At 34.8% G+C, this 20,437-nt stretch overlaps 1 protein-coding gene across 3 annotated transcripts in view; it reads left to right on the forward strand.

Moving 5' to 3' along the window:
- Positions 1–20,437, forward strand: part of LOC130442063 (SH3 and multiple ankyrin repeat domains protein 2) — a 194,564-nt gene that overhangs the window by 86,764 nt on the left and 87,363 nt on the right. The window contains exon 1 of one of the 3 annotated variants that reach the window (XM_056776082.1): positions 790–985. The exons of the other annotated variants lie outside the window; for them this stretch is intronic. The gene's annotated coding sequence lies outside the window, so the exon portion shown is untranslated. Of the gene's footprint in view, positions 1–789; positions 986–20,437 lie in introns of those variants that run through there. 3 annotated transcript variants of the gene reach the window in all.

Consider the following 20,437-nt stretch of genomic DNA (forward strand, 5'->3'; position numbering starts at 1 on the left):
CAACCTTCAAGATAAAAGGAACGGTCAATCGGCATAAATTTGTGTAATGGAAAGACAAGAAGCCTCACGTCTTCATTAAATAAGAATTAAACCTACCTGGGGTGTGTGGGCAAGGATCCATGGAAGAGGTCTCGTGGGTACTTTTTTGAGGGCCATTTGACAAATTGTTCTTTGTCGATATTGTGTTCTGACGATGAACTTCTGGGCGCTAAACTGAAGCTAGTGATTTCGACAAGCCTCTTCAAGTAACGTCAAGAGAATTTGGAATAAATGGTATTCAACCTCATACAGATTGAGAGGTTCTGACCAAACTGAGTGGACTTTGGTCGATTGAATTTGATCAAGGATGAATCGAAATTTTGGAATATATAACCGCAGCAAAAATTTGGGCAATCAGAACGAGAGAAAATTGAAGCAAATAAGCGTAAATTCTTAAAAGGAGACTAATATATAAGGATAATTATGGAAAAAAACGTCTTATTGCGTTGGTAGAACAAGATAACCCAATTATGATCCGTAGCTACCTCCAGGAAAGGAACGCGAAGACGTAGATGAAAAGGAGGTTAATAAAATTATGGGAGAACCTTCTGAATTAGCTAACTTAACCTTTCGAACGTAACATTGTATAATAATCCAGTCAATAGTTAGTTAACTTGCCTAAGGAAAATATCAAATTGTTATACGAAAAAAAGTGATAGTATGTGTGTGTGTGCTTGGGTATGGGAGAGAACGGTTCACTACGACCGACTGTGTATTAACTGTGAACGCTTTTGTTAGTCTGTTGCGCGTTCGACGAAGAAGACGACGATAACCATTTATTTGTGTCGGTTATTTCGCGCGCGCGGGTTCTGTTTCAACATATCTTCAAATCGGGGTAAATTGACAGCAAGGGAAGTTTGTGTATGTGACCGGTTTAATAGAAAAATTACATCGCAAGGATTTATCGATCTTAAAAAGAAAAAAATTGGAATAACGTTTAGTGAAAGTGAGTTGTTGTATGTTATATTTTTGACATAGATAAAAATAATTTCGGGTTTGACAATAATTTAATATGGAATGTAGAATAACAAACACTCCCCTAGGTTTTTATTTTTCATACAGAAGTATGAATATTATTTTCTATTTATTCTATATTCCGAACTTGAAATATTTGTTCAAATTCGCATTTTGGGTGTATTAAATTAATTATAATATCGAATTCTTTGGAAAGTGGCACCCATCTGATACCAAGAAATCCACATCGAATCACGACTATTAAATTTTACCACAAAGTAATTAAAATATACAGGGTATATGTGCGTACGTTTTGTGCACTAAATCTTGTTCGCTTTGTCATTTAAAAAAAAAGTAAATCTGCATCTTTGGTGGCCGGAAATTACTGGACATATATCTACCAATGGTTCAGTTCAATCTCTCGACCATTCCATCTAATTGTGGTTGTAATCCAATCTTCCTATCTTGTTCAATTTTGAAGAAAATCCTCTATGGCTTCGTATAGCTTTTTTATTTTGTCACTGGCAACTTGAAGATTCGAACGGACCAATTCGATACCAATTGGATCACATAATCTTCTCCCGCTGGGTCTAATCCAGGTTTACAGCCAAATTCTAGGTCACAAGGAAGCCTAACGTCCAAACAGTCATTGGAAATAGGGATAAATACTGATCCCAATCTCTCTGGTGATTGGTAACTACTTTTGGACAGATATCTGCTGTCGTCCTGTTCATTTTCATTCCCAGCTGGTTACAGATTTCCTGGAACATATTTTTTTCGAAGTTTCTACCTTGATCGCTGTAGACTTCCACTTATATTGTTTCATGGGTCCTTTACATGGTCGTAGCTGTTCCAATAAAACTCGATAAAGGGTTTTATTTATTACCAGATGACCTCCCGACGAACTGTCGTGTAACTTCTTCAGTACCTCGGCTATTTTCTTCTCGAAATCATCGACGTTCTCAAGGTTTGAAAGGCCAGGACAAAGGAGTCTTAATATTCCGATGAAAATCTTGACACTTTTTGCCAGATTTCCTTCCTTTCTTTGCCGAATCATTTTTAGGTGAGGATCACTGTCCTTATCCTTCTAGATGACCATTTTTCATTGGCTACTGTAGTTCTTAAGACAAGGTTACGATCCCGGGTCGGTTCTTCCTCCTTGTAGGCGATTTGTTGTCCCGGATACTTTTCAACAAGTTGACGATCTGGTCCAGATGGTCCCGTTCACCTTCTTCTTGTAGGGTTCTATTCTCGTTATATTCCAAAGCCTCAATTCAATCGACAGCAGTGAGGTCATTTACCAAAGTGTTTGGACGAGCTAAACGAAGCGTCCTCTTCATATAATGGTCGCGCAGGGCATCAATGAGTGCCTGGATGCCAAAACATTCCATCGTGTTATCTGGTGTTCGTACTCTTGAAGAGTTTCATCGCGCATCTGCCTTCGGTTCTTCAGTTGCGATTGGTACAAGTGTTTTTTACTCTGATACGATTCCAATGAATTGAACCATTCATAGAACGCACTAAATCCATTGGACTCCAAGGTCAGTCTTAATAAAATGTTTCTAAAATACTTTTTTAATGAAAAATCTTCCGCTTTTCTTTGTGATACGTTTCCAAACAAATGAACCGGAGTGAGGCCACTGAAATTATCCTGTTTCCTTCTAATAATGATCCTTACTGAACCCATTGAAGTAATTTAGATATAATTATTGAAGCATAATCTTTCAGATGTAAAAAGCAATTTACATCTGACGCTTGACTCCAAGTACGACGCATTCTACCCCAGTTTCTCCTACGTATATACACATTGTCCCTTTAATAGAGAAATATTTCTTAACCAAATGAAAAATCCAATCTGTATTTATGTAATGATCCCACCTTTATTTGGAGGTCATACATTTTTTTTTATAATGAATAGACATTTGTTATGTTTTAATAATAAATTATATATTCGAAATATTAATTTATGGTTAGATTTTTTTTATTAAAAAATGATTAATAGACCACTGGAGGAGATAACATTGGGGAGGTCATGGTTAGAAGCAGTCATAATAATGACTATTTAAAAAGATCGTGATTATTTTCATATTGACTTATAATATAAAAGTTTCTTAAGGTGAAAACAAGTTTTATTACAACTAGAATTGAGATTATACACTGCTCTGCATAAGATTAGTCATTTTTTCGTCATATTTTATTAAGAACAAACATTATCTGCGATTACCCGAGTCCTGCAGAGGGAAATAATCCTTTATCAGGGCCATCCCAAATAGGTGAAGTATTAAATAACAAAATAAAAAATTAAATCCAGACGGCAAGTTTATTTACATTGTGTGTGATGGCTTGGAAGCGAGTCCATCAGTACTTAGATATTAATTTTAATATCCTTGATAAAATTTACTAATAGATCTAAAGTTTTTCGGTTATCGACGCTTAAAAGGTGTGTGTGATGTTTAGAGGTAGGAAGTAGTCTTATTTAACAAGTAACTACAACGAATTGTTTGTTTTATGAATGTGATTGCTGCGTCAGGAAAAAATGTGATTGAGATCAGCACTAAAATGATTATCGCAGGTACGTTTATCTATATATTTGCAGGAAAAAAATGGAAAGATAACTAGACTAGAAAGGATCATAAGAAAGTGTTTTTTTTTACTTCTTATTGTCAGATCCTGCTGATGTATGTTACAAAATGATGATCTCATCTTCTGGAATATTCGTGATTTAATTATGAATTATTTCATTATCCGATACCAGTTGCTTGACGCTGTAGCAACCAGGTTATTCAAAATTGGATATCCAGTCAAAATTCTGTTCTTTAAGGGGCACACCTAGTGTGAAATTTCCAAAAAATCGATTCATATTTCGATAGTTTATACCTTTAAAAATAACATACTAAAATTTTAAATCGATATCTTGAATAGTTTTTGAGTTACAGCCATTTTTCTCGAAACAGAATTTTTCGAAATTGCTGCAGTGATTACTCGGAGAAAAATGATCCGATCGCTATCAAATTTTTTTTGCATCTTCTCTATATAGTTCTCCATACGATGACCCTCCATTTTTTTTAATCTGATCAAAAATCGAATTTTGGCAGGGCAAAACGACCAAAATTTCGGGTGAAATTTAACTTTTTTTTAATCAACATGCCGACATTTCGTCAATTTTTGATTTTTTTGTTCGCCCGAGGATAATCGTTCAGACAATATGTTTTAGTTTGGAGAGAAGTTTTTTTTGTTAGGTTTTATCAACGCAGAAAGCTGCAATCACTCCAGCAGTGGAGGACCTCAGGAGATCGCGCGTCATTTCAAAAATATGTAATATTTTATTTCAAAAATTTTACTGTGTATTCTCAAAACATGTATAAATATACCCTCAAAATTGGGAATTTCAATTCCATTAATTTCAACCACGAATTCTTTGTCAAACAAAGTTTCTTTGAAGACTTCTTGTATATTTACTTATCAAAAATCATTTCATTTAGTGGGACGTACAGTATACCAAAAAAAAACATGTTGAAACCTTGGTTCGATGTTTTACTTTTTCATGGTAGCGATTCTACAAGAAAAAAACATGTCGGAATGAATAGTCTGTCGGTATATACCTGGAAATAAATTATGATTTCTTCATGTGCTAATTTAGTCAGACAAATTAGGACCCATTGTTAAATTTGAATTAAAGTGAATTGGGTTTTTATATCTTTAACGATAACCAATCAATTTTTTAGTAATATTTAGACAGAGACGGATTCCGTTTTAGGAAAATTTGAATAATTTATTGTGTATAAGGAAAAACCGAATCGATTTATAGAAGAAATCATTAAATTCGACCTGGTTTAATTAGTTTTTTTCGTAATTTTTAAAAATCTATTGATAATAATCAAGAATTTCATCTGGTGGCTGTTTATTCATAAAAGCGGTAGATTTATAAACAAAATCAATATAAGATAAAATATTCAAGTAATAATACACTTAAGTTTTGAAATATGGCAACACTGACGTGAATATGTCAAATATGACATTGCAATAATGAAGTTTGACATTTTTAAACGTCAATTCTGAATGGTTCATCAGCATTTGTTTGCCAGAATTTCGAAAAAATCGGGGATTCAATGCGAGCTTTCATACAGTTCAAACAAAACATTGTGTGCCAAACGATGTCCTTGTCTTGCATATCAAAAATAAATTGCGAGGTCAATGTTTTTCTACTCCTGAAGCATGCTTCGATAATTGGTTCAAACGCATACAGAACTTCATTGATCTTAGTCGATAGCCATATCAATTATAAATAATTGTTTTAACAATTAATAGTAGCCCTCGTATTAAGTATTTTCTATCTTTGTAGCTTCACCTCGTATCAGAACGAGTTTAGGGTCTATAATGTCAGGAGATCAAAAAATTAAGTCGTCACTTTCATCGGTGGTCTAAGAATCAAACGATCAAATAAAAAATTAAACTTATATTGAGCCACATATAAACGGATTTAAAACAAATCAAGGATTTTAAAATTATAAGAAAACAGCAATCAATTATTTCAAAGCAAGTTAAATCTAACAAAAATTGTTCGTGAAGAGAAACGATTCCTTCCAGTTTGGGAATATATTTTGTAATTTTTTCGTTTTTTTGGAGGGGGGGCGAGCAGAAAACGAAGCTTATTGAGCTTCAATCTAAGTAAAAACGATTCCTTCCAGTTTGGGAATATATTTTGTAATTTTTTCGTTTTTTTGGAGGGGGGGCGAGCAGAAAACGAAGCTTATTGAGCTTCAATCTAAGTAAAAACGATTCCTTCCAGTTTGGGAATATATTTTGTAATTTTTTCGTTTTTTGGGGGCGGGTTGCGATTAGAAAACGAAGCTTATTGAGCTTCAATCTAAGTAAAAACGATTCCTTCCAGTTTGGGAATATATTTTGTAATTTTTTCGTTTTTTTGGAGGGGGGGCGAGCAGAAAACGAAGCTTATTGAGCTTCAATCTAAGTAAAAACGATTCCTTCCAGTTTGGGAATATATTTTGTAATTTTTTCGTTTTTTGGGGGCGGGTTGCGATTAGAAAACGAAGCTTATTGAGCTTCAATCTAAGTAAAAACGATTCCTTCCAGTTTGGGAATATATTTTGTAATTTTTTCGTTTTTTTGGAGGGGGGACGAGCAGAAAACGAAGCTTATTGAGCTTCAATCTAAGTAAAAACGATTCCTTCCAGTTTGGGAATATATTTTGTAATTTTTTCGTTTTTTGGGGGCGGGTTGCGATTAGAAAACGAAGCTTATTGAGCTTCAATCTAAGTAAAAACGATTCCTTCCAGTTTGGGAATATATTTTGTAATTTTTTCGTTTTTTTGGAGGGGGGACGAGCAGAAAACGAAGCTTATTGAGCTTCAATCTAAGTAAAAACGATTCCTTCCAGTTTGGGAATATATTTTGTAATTTTTTCGTTTTGTGGGGGCGGGTTGCGATTAGAAAACGAAGCTTATTGAGCTTCAATCTAAGTAAAAACGATTCCTTCCAGTTTGGGAATATATTTTGTAATTTTTTCGTATTTTTGGAGGGGGGGCGAGCAGAAAACGAAGCTTATTGAGCTTCAATCTAAGTAAAAACGATTCCTTCCAGTTTGGGAATATATTTTGTAATTTTTTCGTTTTTTGGAGGGGGGCGAGCAGAAAACGAAGCTTATTGAGCTTCAATCTAATTAAAAACGATTCCTTCCAGTTTGGGAATATATTTTGTAATTTTTTCGTTTTTTGGGGGCGGGTTGCGATTAGAAAACGAAGCTTATTGAGCTTCAATCTAAGTAAAAACGATTCCTTCCAGTTTGGGAATATATTTTGTAATTTTTTCGTATTTTTGGAGGGGGGGCGAGCAGAAAACGAAGCTTATTGAGCTTCAATCTAAGTAAAAACGATTCCTTCCAGTTTGGGAATATATTTTGTAATTTTTTCGTATTTTTGGAGGGGGGGCGAGCAGAAAACGAAGCTTATTGAGCTTCAATCTAAGTAAAAACGATTCCTTCCAGTTTGGGAATATATTTTGTAATTTTTTCGTTTTGTGGGGGCGGGTTGCGATTAGAAAACGAAGCTTATTGAGCTTCAATCTAAGTAAAAACGATTCCTTCCAGTTTGGGAATATATTTTGTAATTTTTTTAGGGGGGGCGAGCAGAAAATCTGCAGTACCGACCATCGGTGTTTATCAAAAATCATTGTAGATGTTAGTAAAACTGAAACTATTGCATTAATTAGAAGGTCAAGTTGATTGGATTGGGAAATGCATCCAATATCATTAAGATATATAAAAAGGAAAGATCAATAATCATGATCGATAGCCAGAAAGACATTGAAGCTTTGAGCTCCATCTGTTGAGGGTATCAAGGTATATAAACAAGGAAGAGAACTCAATCCATATTTGGGGGAATCAGCATAGATAAAATACTGGAAAAAACTGATAGAAAATAAACAGAAAAAAGCACAGTAAGGTACTGGCCCTCAGAGTTTCAAAGTTTCAACAGATGTGCACACCTAATTCTGTAGAATAATGGATAAAACAGGAAGATTTACATATAATGAAAGCCGAGGATGTATTAAACTTCATAGAAGGATCAGAGTTGAAAGAACTACTAGTTTCCAAAGACACTCCTCGAAGGGGGCGTAATGGATGCTTGTAAACTAAATTTTCTAACGGTTAAAAGTACAACCCAAAAAATATATATTAATATTGATCAGAACTTGCAATAAATTAGTAAATTATTCAAATATATTCTTCAAATTCGATATGTGAAATGACGAAGGTGTTTCCATTCGATATTGTTCATTGTATGCAAAGTTTGACTGGTTGTTGGATTTAAAATAATTTCTCTCGCATCAGTGACGTGGCGATACGTAATTTCTAATTTTTTTTTTTTTTCAATTTATTTCGAGTATGATCGTTTTGAAAGCCTCGTTATAAAATAAATTCATCATAAATTAACTATAATGCGGGTCTTATATGTTGGTGAGACATGGGCGTGCTTATAAACTTACGGACGATAGTTTTCACCAAAACAAGAAATTTTTATAAATAATTCAACTACAATATTGTCGGTTTAGATCAGTCGTAGCCTGATGGTGTTAATTTCCAAAATAAAGTCGGTGGCCAAAAATTTGGTCAAGAAATTGTATCTATACGAGAAGTACCTTTAACATGAGTCGGTGCTGTTTCCAGAGTTTACCAAAACATGGTAACTTTTCGGAAGAGAAAGTTGCACATTCGAGAGTAATGACTGATTCATTGTCAACATATCAATCAAAACAATGGACTGAAAAGGTAAAAACGGCCCCAAAGAATAGCAAAGATCGTTCCATCTTCGAGCAAGGTTATGGTGTGGGTTTTTTTTTGGTAATTTTCATTGACTATCTTATTGTAACGTTTAATCGAACAAATCAAGCAAAAACGGCTAAGAAAAAAATGTTGTTTCATCAAGACCAAGCAAATTAATGAATTAACATTTGAATAGGTACTTGATGCACCCTATTAGGCTGACTTAGCTCCCTCGGATTATTTTCTGTTGCCAGACTCGAAAAAATGATTCGGTGGTTAAACAACTTATTGAAAATCGCTGGAAAAAGTGTACGGATATTACATTAAACAATAAATATATTTTTTTCCAGAATTCTTCGTGTTTTCAGGCACTTCTGAGACAAATTTCGATCTTTGTATACAACAAATACCAAAAACCGTTTTTGCGACAACAATAAACTTGTTTCAAGTCGATTCATTGGTGTTTTAATTAGAAATGTTACGTTCAAATGATTTCATTTCGTAATTAAAAATTGCGTGAGACATTCAATTGAATCCATTAGAAATTCAAACCAAATCGTTGGTATCGTTCAATAATTCTCAACTCAATCAATTTGTAGACAAAAATGTATGTAAAATGAGGTTTCAAATGTAGAATAGCGTCGATAGCCGAATGGTTTATAAATGCTGCTTACAATCTTTTGGTTGGAAACTAGAATCACGAAATTTGCAAAATATAAGCACGCATCAACATTGCGGTTATCTTGAAGTGAAAAAAAATCGGTAGAAACCACGTTTGAAATCAGTAACCACGACAAATAATCGTCGTCTATTTGATTCCATTCGTTTTTCAAGATATTACAAAGAGGTGGTTCAATTTGTTCCACCACAACTCAATCGGGTCGAGATCGGGTGACTGTTATGGCCACTGTTAATACATTATTTCTTTCTAATTCTGGTCTTTGCACTGCTTCGAGGAATGCTTGGGGTCGTTGACAAGCTTGAAAATAAATTTTCTGACGTCCAGGACGTATTATTAAGATCTCCCAGGCAGATCCCCAGATTTATTGATCAGAGCTGCTATTTCCGAGTCCGTTAGTCATCAATAACGTTTACTGATCAATACAACTCGTTAATCTTCAGCGTTCGTGGTTTTTCCAAGCCGCCATGATCGTGTTTTATCACCAAAGCTCCTGATTGATGCATATTTTTTCACGTTTTAGTCCACGGTACGTCTACGTCGAAGTATTTCTAACTCGGAGGCAATGGCAACGTTGGTTTTGCCTGGACAACGAATACTTGACATTTGACGCACGATTTTTAAACGATGGGTCCTTGATTTTACCCATTTTGAAACTTACCCGTCTTGCTAGTATAAAGTAATCAAATAATACGATTGAGAAATTTAGGAATGAGATTAAGGGATGGGTGAAAACTTTTCATCGAATATCCGGGCGAAATTCAAAAAAAAAACGATAAAGAATGTCCTACTATGATATTCCATTAGATGTTGTCAGTAGCAACGGCATACAAAAACCGTAATTCAATTTTTTCCTCAGAAAATTCAGTTCGTAAAGTTAGACGACGTCGGCGCCGTTTGATTATCAACCTCTTGTCCACGGTATACACAGGGTGTGAATTATTCATAAACCGAGTATAAACTCGGGTCATTTCGACCTCTCTATTCCTTATTAAAATTCCATGACGACTTTTAAACAGGAAGAGAGGATCAGTTCTACGTTCTTGTAGTTATAATAACGACATGTATCATCTATGTACTTACATTGAATAATTACCGAGAAACGACTATTAATTTTTTTGTAAAAATTTATTCGTATGGAAAGAAGTACCTTTCAGGGGTAAATAATTGTGTTTTACCATGGGTACGGTTTGAATATTATCCATCTTTCATCAACAATTCATATTTTATTCAAGATAACAGATAACGCCATCTGTTTCGTAAACTTGAAAACCATTATAATTGTAGTGTTACTGAATAAGTCTAGCAATAAAATTTCGGGTACGGTTTTTCGAAATTTTGGAACTTGTAACTCAAAAAACGCGAATAACTCGAAAACTAAGAGGAATACGAGAAAAGCTGCTCAGATAAAAAATGTAGATCCCGAAATTTGCTACAAAAAAGGTCCCCAGTTATTTTATTGTTGGAGCCACTATTTCTGAGTAAATCTCCATCATCGCCGAAAGCCGGAGCGAATTCCCACCAATGCGAATTCAAGCCAATTTACCTTCCAGGCGCACATGGAAACTGCTCTAACTCTTGTAAAATTACTTCGTAGCATTCGAATTATCCGCGATTCAAAATATTTTTTGAAGTTGAAACTTTTTTGTACATAAATTTGTGCTTCACATTTTTTGTCTCGGTAGTTTGTGTCGAAACCGTCATAGTTTTTGAGTTATCTGCAATTCAAAATATTTTTGAGTGTATAAACCCATTTTGAGGTTAGGAATACACAACTGGGATACTTTTTTGTAGAGAATTTCTTACTATAGATTTTGTGTCACGGTAGTTTTTCTCGAATTTCTCGTAGTTTTCGAGTTATTCGCGATTCAAAATATTTTTGAGTGTATAAACCCATTTTGAGGTTAGGAATACACAACTGGGATACTTTTTTGTAGAGAATTTCTTACTATAGATTTTGTGTCACGGTAGTTTTTCTCGAATTTCTCGTAGTTTTCGAGTTATTCGCGATTCAAAATATTTTTGAGTGTATAAACCCATTTTGAGATTAGGAATACACAACTGGGATACTTTTTTGTAGAGAATTTCTTACTATAGATTTTGTGTCACGGTAGTTTTTCTCGAATTTCTCGTAGTTTTCGAGTTATTCGCGATTCAAAATATTTTTGAGTGTATAAACCCATTTTGAGGTTAGGAATACACAACTGGGATACTTTTTTGTAGAGAATTTCTTACTATAGATTTTGTGTCACGGTAGTTTTTCTCGAATTTCTCGTAGTTTTCGAGTTATTCGCGATTCAAAATATTTTTGAGTGTATAAACCCATTTTGAGGTTAGGAATACACAACTGGGATACTTTTTTGTAGAGAATTTCTTACTATAGATTTTGTGTCACGGTAGTTTTTCTCGAATTTCTCGTAGTTTTCGAGTTATTCGCGATTCAAAATATTTTTGAGTGTATAAACCCATTTTGAGGTTAGGAATACACAACTGGGATACTTTTTTGTAGAGAATTTCTTACTATAGATTTTGTGTCACGGTAGTTTTTCTCGAATTTCTCGTAGTTTTCGAGTTATTCGCGATTCAAAATATTTTTGAGTGTATAAACCCATTTTGAGATTAGGAATACACAACTGGGATACTTTTTTGTAGAGAATTTCTTACTATAGATTTTGTGTCACGGTAGTTTTTCTCGAATTTCTCGTAGTTTTCGAGTTATTCGCGATTCAAAATATTTTTGAGTGTATAAACCCATTTTGAGGTTAGGAATACACAACTGGGATACTTTTTTGTAGAGAATTTTCTACTCTACATTTTGTGTTACGGTAGTTTTTCTCGAATTTCTCGTAGTTTTCGAGTTATTCAAAAAATTTTTGACATTTAATTCCCAAAATTTCGAAAATCCGTGCCCGTAATTTTGTTTAGAGTTGCTAGACTTATTTAGTACAGCAAAACGTTCCAGAATCTAGAAAATCAAAACCGCATATTTTAATTTTAAGGTTTTAGCTCAAAATCGCCTAATTTGCCTGTACTATTAATTCAATCCAGATAAACTAGCAAGGGCGGTTGCTACTAAGTCTTTAGTAGATAAGATTTCCAATATTGGATTTGGCTTTCGTCTGAGTGTATAAGAAGAAATCTTTGGGTACCAAATAAGGACTGTACGGTGGATGATCCATCAATTCGATGTTTTTACTGTACAAAAACGTTTTTCTTTGAACTGATGTGTGACAGCTCGCATTGTCGTGCTGGAGAATGAATTGTTTTCCTAATTTCCACTCTCTAAGCGTTGTCACCACCTCCGTTCACATGAACTACTTTCTACGTGTTTTTCTCATGCAAATACTAATTTTGGTGGTATTTTTTTTATCACAATACTCTATAAATTTCCATCAAAATGATCGATTGAGTTTTAATATTCAACACGTTAATGTAAAAGAAAAAAACCACGTGAGAAAATCCATATTTTAAATTTATCTTTATCTGTACGTGTATACAATAAATTGACGGTATTTTCAGTCACTGGGAAAATGAAAAGAAAAAAAAATCTACACGTGAATTAATTAAAAGAGTACTAGTTGTAGTACTAGAAATAATCTGTTTAATATTCAAGCGTATACGTGAGATAAATAAATGCATTTTAATTATTGAATGAATGGTATACATCCAAGATTAAACTGTGAGTACTTTGAGAGATGCCGCCAAATTTTATAAAGTCGAAATTAAATTAAATTCTCACTTTATTATAATCATCAATCAATGTATCTGTGTGCCCCTGTGATCCCCCTTTCAGACGCTCTTCCTCTAATTTAGCTTTAAGGTGATCAAATCTTTTCTTTTTGTTCAAAGTATTTTCTCCATTCGGCAAGCGACTAGATGATCTGGTAAGTTTTCCTTTTCTCCAATAAATATTCATGACAGTTGTTTTGGGTTTGATCCTGATATACCATCGAACTAACAAAACACCATAGATGAAATAAATGATTGAATAGATGGTATCCGAACGGATCTAAAGCAGAGACTATCGACGAAGTTGGAAAGGGGAGTTGTCAAGAAGATCTACGTAAATTAAAGTAGGATGGAGCAGTTTCCTCGAAATGGGACGTCTATTGAGCATTGAGAACGTTGTTATTGCCAAAAAAATTGTTTGATTCGATGATGCGAATCTTTTTCTTAATAATTGCGTCACAAAGATATTCTAAGAATTGCTTCTCGTGGTAATTTGTCACTAGAAGCAGATTTAGGAGATCTGTGACGATGTCCAGTGTCTTGGTTCACAACATTCTCAAATCGAGGCTTTTCCTAGCCTCACTATAATGATATACGTAGGCAATCGCCTCTGTTTTAGCACGTCTTCAGAGCTTTTTGATATCCCATATTTGGAAAGTTTCTCAAAAGTCGCGGCCCCACTGGACAAACATTGTTTTTGTCGCCGGTGTTTTTGGTGTGGACGTTATCCCAACAAACATTTCATGTATGGAAGGAAAATGGGCCGCCATTTTTGTTTTTCTAGAATGTTCCCGTCCTAGATCGAACATTGTTTGACAGTGACTTCTCCTACCATCTGTTTTAGTGTATTTTGAAGTGTTTTTCCGGCGTAATTTTTGGATATAAACATTATTATTTGTATTTTTTCACTGAAAACATTCATTGGAAAAGTGTGTGTGTGGTTTTTCCGCAAAATGAGTAAACTGTTTTGGAGCCAGGAGAATTTGATAAAATTAATTAACGTTTACGAAGGTAAACCTTTATTGTAGGACCTCAATAATGATGATTATAAAAACAAAATCAAAAGAAAAGATACATTAGATGACACCTCAAACGATTTAGGTGTAAATAATGTCGCCGAGATTAAAAGAAAGATTGAAACTCTTTTAGTGCAATATTTTAATTTTTTGATTGACAAATCAACACTCGAGGAACGTTTTCCAGCGTTGTATCAGTCCAATTGAAAAATAGCGACAGTCAAGTTGGATCGCAATCTATTTATTTGGATACCTACAATACATGAACGAATGATAGGAATCACCAGAAGCCAAAAACCTGAGTGTTACAGCCAGACGATTTTGAACGCTGATTGCTTGGAGAAAATTAGTATTTCGTTTACTTATCGCTGGTCCTATCATCGATATTAACAATTCAAAATCCCCATTTGACATTCTAAAAATAAAATTTGTAAACGAACACACCCGGCTGTCAAATCATTTCGGAAATCATCACCACTATATTCATAACGCCGTAAAAACAATTGTCTCTGCCACCAAGAGGTTCTTCCATTAAAATATAAGCTGCTGCAATGCAGGCCAGACAAGACATTCTTCGATAATGTTTCATGCCGAATTGCAATTGTTTGGAAAAAATGTTTGTCGAACTATTGTTTGTTGAAAACTGCACTTTAATCAACGTATTTGACAAACTTGTTTGTTCAATGGAAACTCCGAAACTCTACTCTACTACTAGACTCTTTAGATGTGTTCTGCTTTAACAGAGGTAGTGTTTCAAAGGTACCAGTTATATTCAAAACGACGCGCATTGTTATTTTTTTATTTTTATGTTGATACATTTTGATTTGATTTGATTTCAATCATGCCCTAACTGAATTTACCACTATTTGGACTCGTTTCGCTGGTTTGGTAATATTTTGAACATAACTTGAACACATATTCGACGCCTGTATGATTTCTCGTAACTTTTAAGAAAGGTATTAATATTTAATTCAAATATTTCGAAGCCGAATTAAATTCTAATCAATTTGGATGATGAAAAACCGTTAAAATAGATTTCAAATATTATTTTTGTTTGTTTGTACAACAAATATGTGGTCAATATTATTATATATATATACTACTAAACAAATTTTTTAATATCGAACCGGTATTTTCAAGATTCAATATTGTTTTACGAGATTTCAAATATACGTAAAAAAGTTTGCGGTTTGAAACTGAACCGTTAATTATAAACTATATTATTATTACCTCATCGTTGCTGTATACTTTTTGCTCATGAATGAGATACTTTATGCAATAATAGGCTTCAATTAAAACAATGGATTTAAATAAAAAAAAAATTAAAAACGACGACCTTGGTATTATTAGATCATCCGCTCAGGGGCGATCACGTATTTTGTCGAAAATTAGTTTGTAGAGGCAACTACGCACCTAACCAAATATAAATGTACAAATCTAGCCCTTGGGTAAATTCTTCATTCTTCATAAATTAGTATCTTTAATTTTATTTTACGTTGCTTTACATATTTTGATAAATTCCCACCACTCTTCAATACTCAGTTTTATTTAGTGGCTAATAGAAATTCAATTAAAGTTCAGAACGCTAAATTCTTACTCCAAGAAACTCCTCCAAAATCCTCTAAGCACACCACGGTACATTTTTGAATGTAACATGGTCAATATTAAAAATTCCGGCAAAAAAACCTCCGAATTATCGTTATTTGACTCGATTGGAGGAGGTAATTTGTTTGGGATAAAATAATTTTTTCGATTTCCGAGTGTCGCGGACGCACCCGGGGTACTTGGAAAAAAAAACGGTTCGGGATAGTTTTGTTCAATTTTTATACGTTGAAAATGTTTTGTGATTATACATTATACATAAAAATAATAAAAATAAATGTGGAAAATGTGTCTTTCTCCTTTTCTTGATCGTTCTTTTGTAGCAAATATGACAGGAGCCAGTGATTTAGATCCTCCCTGACATACAAGGTGGTATTTGAAGGGGCATGACGTTTCTGATCGCCACTAGAAGTTCTACAGACTTCTAAACTCAGGGTTCTGCTCCAAGGTATAGAGTTGTTGTTCCTGGTATATCCTGGAGGCCTGGAAGCCGTTTTAATGTTTGTTTCTCCGTATTGTATTATAGAGGCATCCTGCAGCTCTATTGGCTTTCTGTGTTTGTTTTTTTCCTTCTCATCCTCCATCTCCATAGCTTGATGTGTGATGCCTAAGTAGTTGGTTTCCATGATCTGTTCAATGCTGGTACCGTCAATTTCTATCTTACATCTAATCGATTCTTTTCTAATGACCAGTGTTTTTATTTTTTTGGGATTAGCTTACCATGTTTAGCTTCTTTGCTACTACGTTAAAATTGTGGACCAATCTTTGTAAGTCGTCTTCAGTTTCTACTTTGAGGATTGCATCATCTGCATAGCAGAGAATTTTTATTTATTAGAAACTCCTCCAAAATCCTCCAAGTACATTTTTTAACTAGCTCAAATTGTTGGAGTGTTCAATCAAACCATTTTGCATCTATACCTAGAAGATATTCAGTACAAGGTGGTATTTGAAGGCGTTTCTGATCGTTCAGTTCGTTATTAATGTGAGGCCCCAGTAGGGTTCTGCTCCAAGGCTGGAGTTGTTGTTCCTGGTATATCCTGGAGGCCTGGAAGCCGTTTTAATGTTTGTTTCTCCGTATTGTATTATAGAGGCATCCTGCAGCTCTATTGGCTTTCTGTGTTTGTTTTTTTCCTTCTCATCCTCCATCTCCATAGCTTGATGTGTGATGCCTAAGTAGTTGGTTTCCATGATCTGTTCAATGCTGGTACCGTCAATTTCTATCTTACCTCTAATCGATTCTTTTCTAATGACCAGTGTTTTTATTTTTTTGGGATTAGCTTACCCTGTTTAGCTTCTTTGCTACTACGTTAAAATTGTGGACCAATCTTTGTAAGTCGTCTTCAGTTTCTACTTTGAGGATTGCATCATCTGCATAGCAGAGAATTTTTATTTATTAGAAACTCCTCCAAAATCCTCCAAGTACATTTTTTAACTAGCTCAAATTGTTGGAGTGTTCAATCAAACCATTTTGCATCTATACCTAGAAGATATTCAGTACAAGGTGGTATTTGAAGGCGTTTCTGATCGTTCAGTTCGTTATTAATGTGAGGCCCCAGTAGGGTTCTGCTCCAAGGTCTGGAGTTGTTGTTCCTGGTATATCCTGGAGGCCTGGAAGCCGTTTTAATGTTTGTTTCTCCGTATTGTATTATAGAGGCATCCTGCAGTTCTATCGGCTTTATGTGTTTGTTATTTTCCTTCTCATCCTCCATCTCCATAGCTTGATGTGTGATGCCTAAGTAGTTGGTTTCCATGATCTGTTCAATGCTGGTACCGTCAATTTCTATCTTACCTCTAATCGATTCTTTTCTAATGACCAGTGTTTTTATTTTTTTGGGATTAGCTTACCATGTTTAGCTTCTTTGCTACTACGTTAAAATTGTGGACCAATCTTTGTAAGTCGTCTTCAGTTTCTACTTTGAGGATTGCATCATCTGCATAGCAGAGAATTTTTATTTATTAGAAACTCCTCCAAAATCCTCCAAGTACATTTTTTAACTAGCTCAAATTGTTGGAGTGTTCAATCAAACCATTTTGCATCTATACCTAGAAGATATTCAGTACAAGGTGGTATTTGAAGGCGTTTCTGATCGTTCAGTTCGTTATTAATGTGAGGCCCCAGTAGGGTTCTGCTCCAAGGTCTGGAGTTGTTGTTCCTGGTATATCCTGGAGGCCTGGAAGCCGTTTTAATGTTTGTTTCTCCGTATTGTATTATAGAGGCATCCTGCAGCTCTATTGGCTTTCTGTGTTTGTTTTTTTCCTTCTCATCCTCCATCTCCATAGCTTGATGTGTGATGCCTAAGTAGTTGGTTTCCATGATCTGTTCAATGCTGGTACCGTCAATTTCTATCTTACCTCTAATCGATTCTTTTCTAATGACCAGTGTTTTTATTTTTTTGGGATTAGCTTACCCTGTTTAGCTTCTTTGCTACTACGTTAAAATTGTGGACCAATCTTTGTAAGTCGTCTTCAGTTTCTACTTTGAGGATTGCATCATCTGCATAGCAGAGAATTTTTATTTATTAGAAACTCCTCCAAAATCCTCCAAGTACATTTTTTAACTAGCTCAAATTGTTGGAGTGTTCAATCAAACCATTTTGCATCTATACCTAGAAGATATTCAGTACAAGGTGGTATTTGAAGGCGTTTCTGATCGTTCAGTTCGTTATTAATGTGAGGCCCCAGTAGGGTTCTGCTCCAAGGTCTGGAGTTGTTGTTCCTGGTATATCCTGGAGGCCTGGAAGCCGTTTTAATGTTTGTTTCTCCGTATTGTATTATAGAGGCATCCTGCAGCTTTATTGGCTTTCTGTGTTTGTTTTTTTCCTTCTCATCCTCCATCTCCATAGCTTGATGTGTGATGCCTAAGTAGTTGGTTTCCATGATCTGTTCAATGCTGGTACCGTCAATTTCTATCTTACATCTAATCGATTCTTTTCTAATGACCAGTGTTTTTATTTTTTTGGGATTAGCTTACCATGTTTAGCTTCTTTGCTACTACGTTAAAATTGTGGACCAATCTTTGTAAGTCGTCTTCAGTTTCTATTTTGAGGATTGCATCATCTGCATAGCAGAGAATTTTTATTTATTAGAAACTCCTCCAAAATCCTCCAAGTACATTTTTTAACTAGCTCAAATTGTTGGAGTGTTCAATCAAACCATTTTGCATCTATACCTAGAAGATATTCAGTACAAGGTGGTATTTGAAGGCGTTTCTGATCGTTCAGTTCGTTATTAATGTGAGGCCCCAGTAGGGTTCTGCTCCAAGGTCTGGAGTTGTTGTTCCTGGTATATCCTGGAGGCCTGGAAGCCGTTTTAATGTTTGTTTCTCCGTATTGTATTATAGAGGCATCCTGCAGCTTTATTGGCTTTCTGTGTTTGTTTTTTTCCTTCTCATCCTCCATCTCCATAGCTTGATGTGTGATGCCTAAGTAGTTGGTTTCCATGATCTGTTCAATGCTGGTACCGTCAATTTCTATCTTACATCTAATAGGTTTTTTTCTAATGACCAGTGTTTTTATTTTTTTGGGATTAGCTTACCATGTTTAGCTTCTTTGCTACTACGTTAAAATTGTGGACCAATCTTTGTAAGTCGTCTTCAGTTTCTACTTTGAGGATTGCATCATCTGCATAGCAGAGAATTTTTATTTATTAGAAACTCCTCCAAAATCCTCCAAGTACATTTTTTAACTAGCTCAAATTGTTGGAGTGTTCAATCAAACCATTTGCATCTATACCTAGAAGATATTCAGTACAAGGTGGTATTTGAAGGCGTTTCTGATCGTTCAGTTCGTTATTAATGTGAGGCCCCAGTAGGGTTCTGCTCCAAGGCTGGAGTTGTTGTTCCTGGTATATCCTGGAGGCCTGGAAGCCGTTTTAATGTTTGTTTCTCCGTATTGTATTATAGAGGCATCCTGCAGCTCTATTGGCTTTCTGTGTTTGTTTTTTTCCTTCTCATCCTCCATCTCCATAGCTTGATGTGTGATGCCTAAGTAGTTGGTTTCCATGATCTGTTCAATGCTGGTACCGTCAATTTCTATCTTACCTCTAATCGATTCTTTTCTAATGACCAGTGTTTTTATTTTTTTGGGATTAGCTTACCATGTTTAGCTTCTTTGCTACTACGTTAAAATTGTGGACCAACCTTTGTAAGTCGTCTTCAGTTTCTGCTTTGAGGATTGCATCATCTGCATAGCAGAGAATTTTTATTTATTAGAAACTCCTCCAAAATCCTCCAAGTACATTTTTTAACTAGCTCAAATTGTTGGAGTGTTCAATCAAACCATTTTGCATCTATACCTAGAAGATATTCAGTACAAGGTGGTATTTGAAGGCGTTTCTGATCGTTCAGTTCGTTATTAATGTGAGGCCCCAGTAGGGTTCTGCTCCAAGGTCTGGAGTCGTTGTTCCTCGTATATCCTGGTGGCCTGGAAGCCCCATTGAGGTTGCTATGTTTCTGTTAAAATCTGAATAAATTCAAGACCAATGAATGATTATTCCCAGCATTATACGTATCGTTTACAAATTGTATAGAAGAAAAAAAAATGAACTTTTAATAGTGTTAATATGAATGCATTAACTCAATATATACCTAGTTTTAAATCCCCGCATTTTCATTAAATGTTTTGGTACGCTATCATTATTGTTAAATGTACGGGAAGATTATAAAGGAAAGACAAAGATTATCAGGAAAAAAAATTGAATATTATGGCCGGAGTATCATCATGTATACGGCAATTTCTTCGGCTATTAGCACTAAATTGACGCGGGTTTTATATTCATTATAATAAAGGATGTCTCGATGTTGAAACACCTACTGATTCAAGAGAAGATTTTTTTTTCTCTATAAACTAGCGATGATATGTGCGATCTAAGAGTGCGTATCGGCAGAGATATTCCGGCTGGCTCTATATGAGATTCTGGAAAAAAGTATTTATTTTTCAACGTAATCTACTTTTAGCTCCATACACTTTTCCCAGCGATGCTCAATGAGTTTCTAAAAATAGCCATCACATCTTCATTGTTAGTAACTCTTTGATTACCGAGCCACCCAAGACTGGAACAGAAAATAATCTGAGGGAGCTAAATATGGTGCATGAGGTAGCAATTCAAACTTTATTTAATTAATTTAGGCCATTGCAA

The sequence above is a fragment of the Diorhabda sublineata genome, chromosome 1 (genome assembly GCF_026230105.1).
Source record: "Diorhabda sublineata isolate icDioSubl1.1 chromosome 1, icDioSubl1.1, whole genome shotgun sequence".
NCBI classification, from domain to species: domain Eukaryota; kingdom Metazoa; phylum Arthropoda; class Insecta; order Coleoptera; family Chrysomelidae; genus Diorhabda; species Diorhabda sublineata.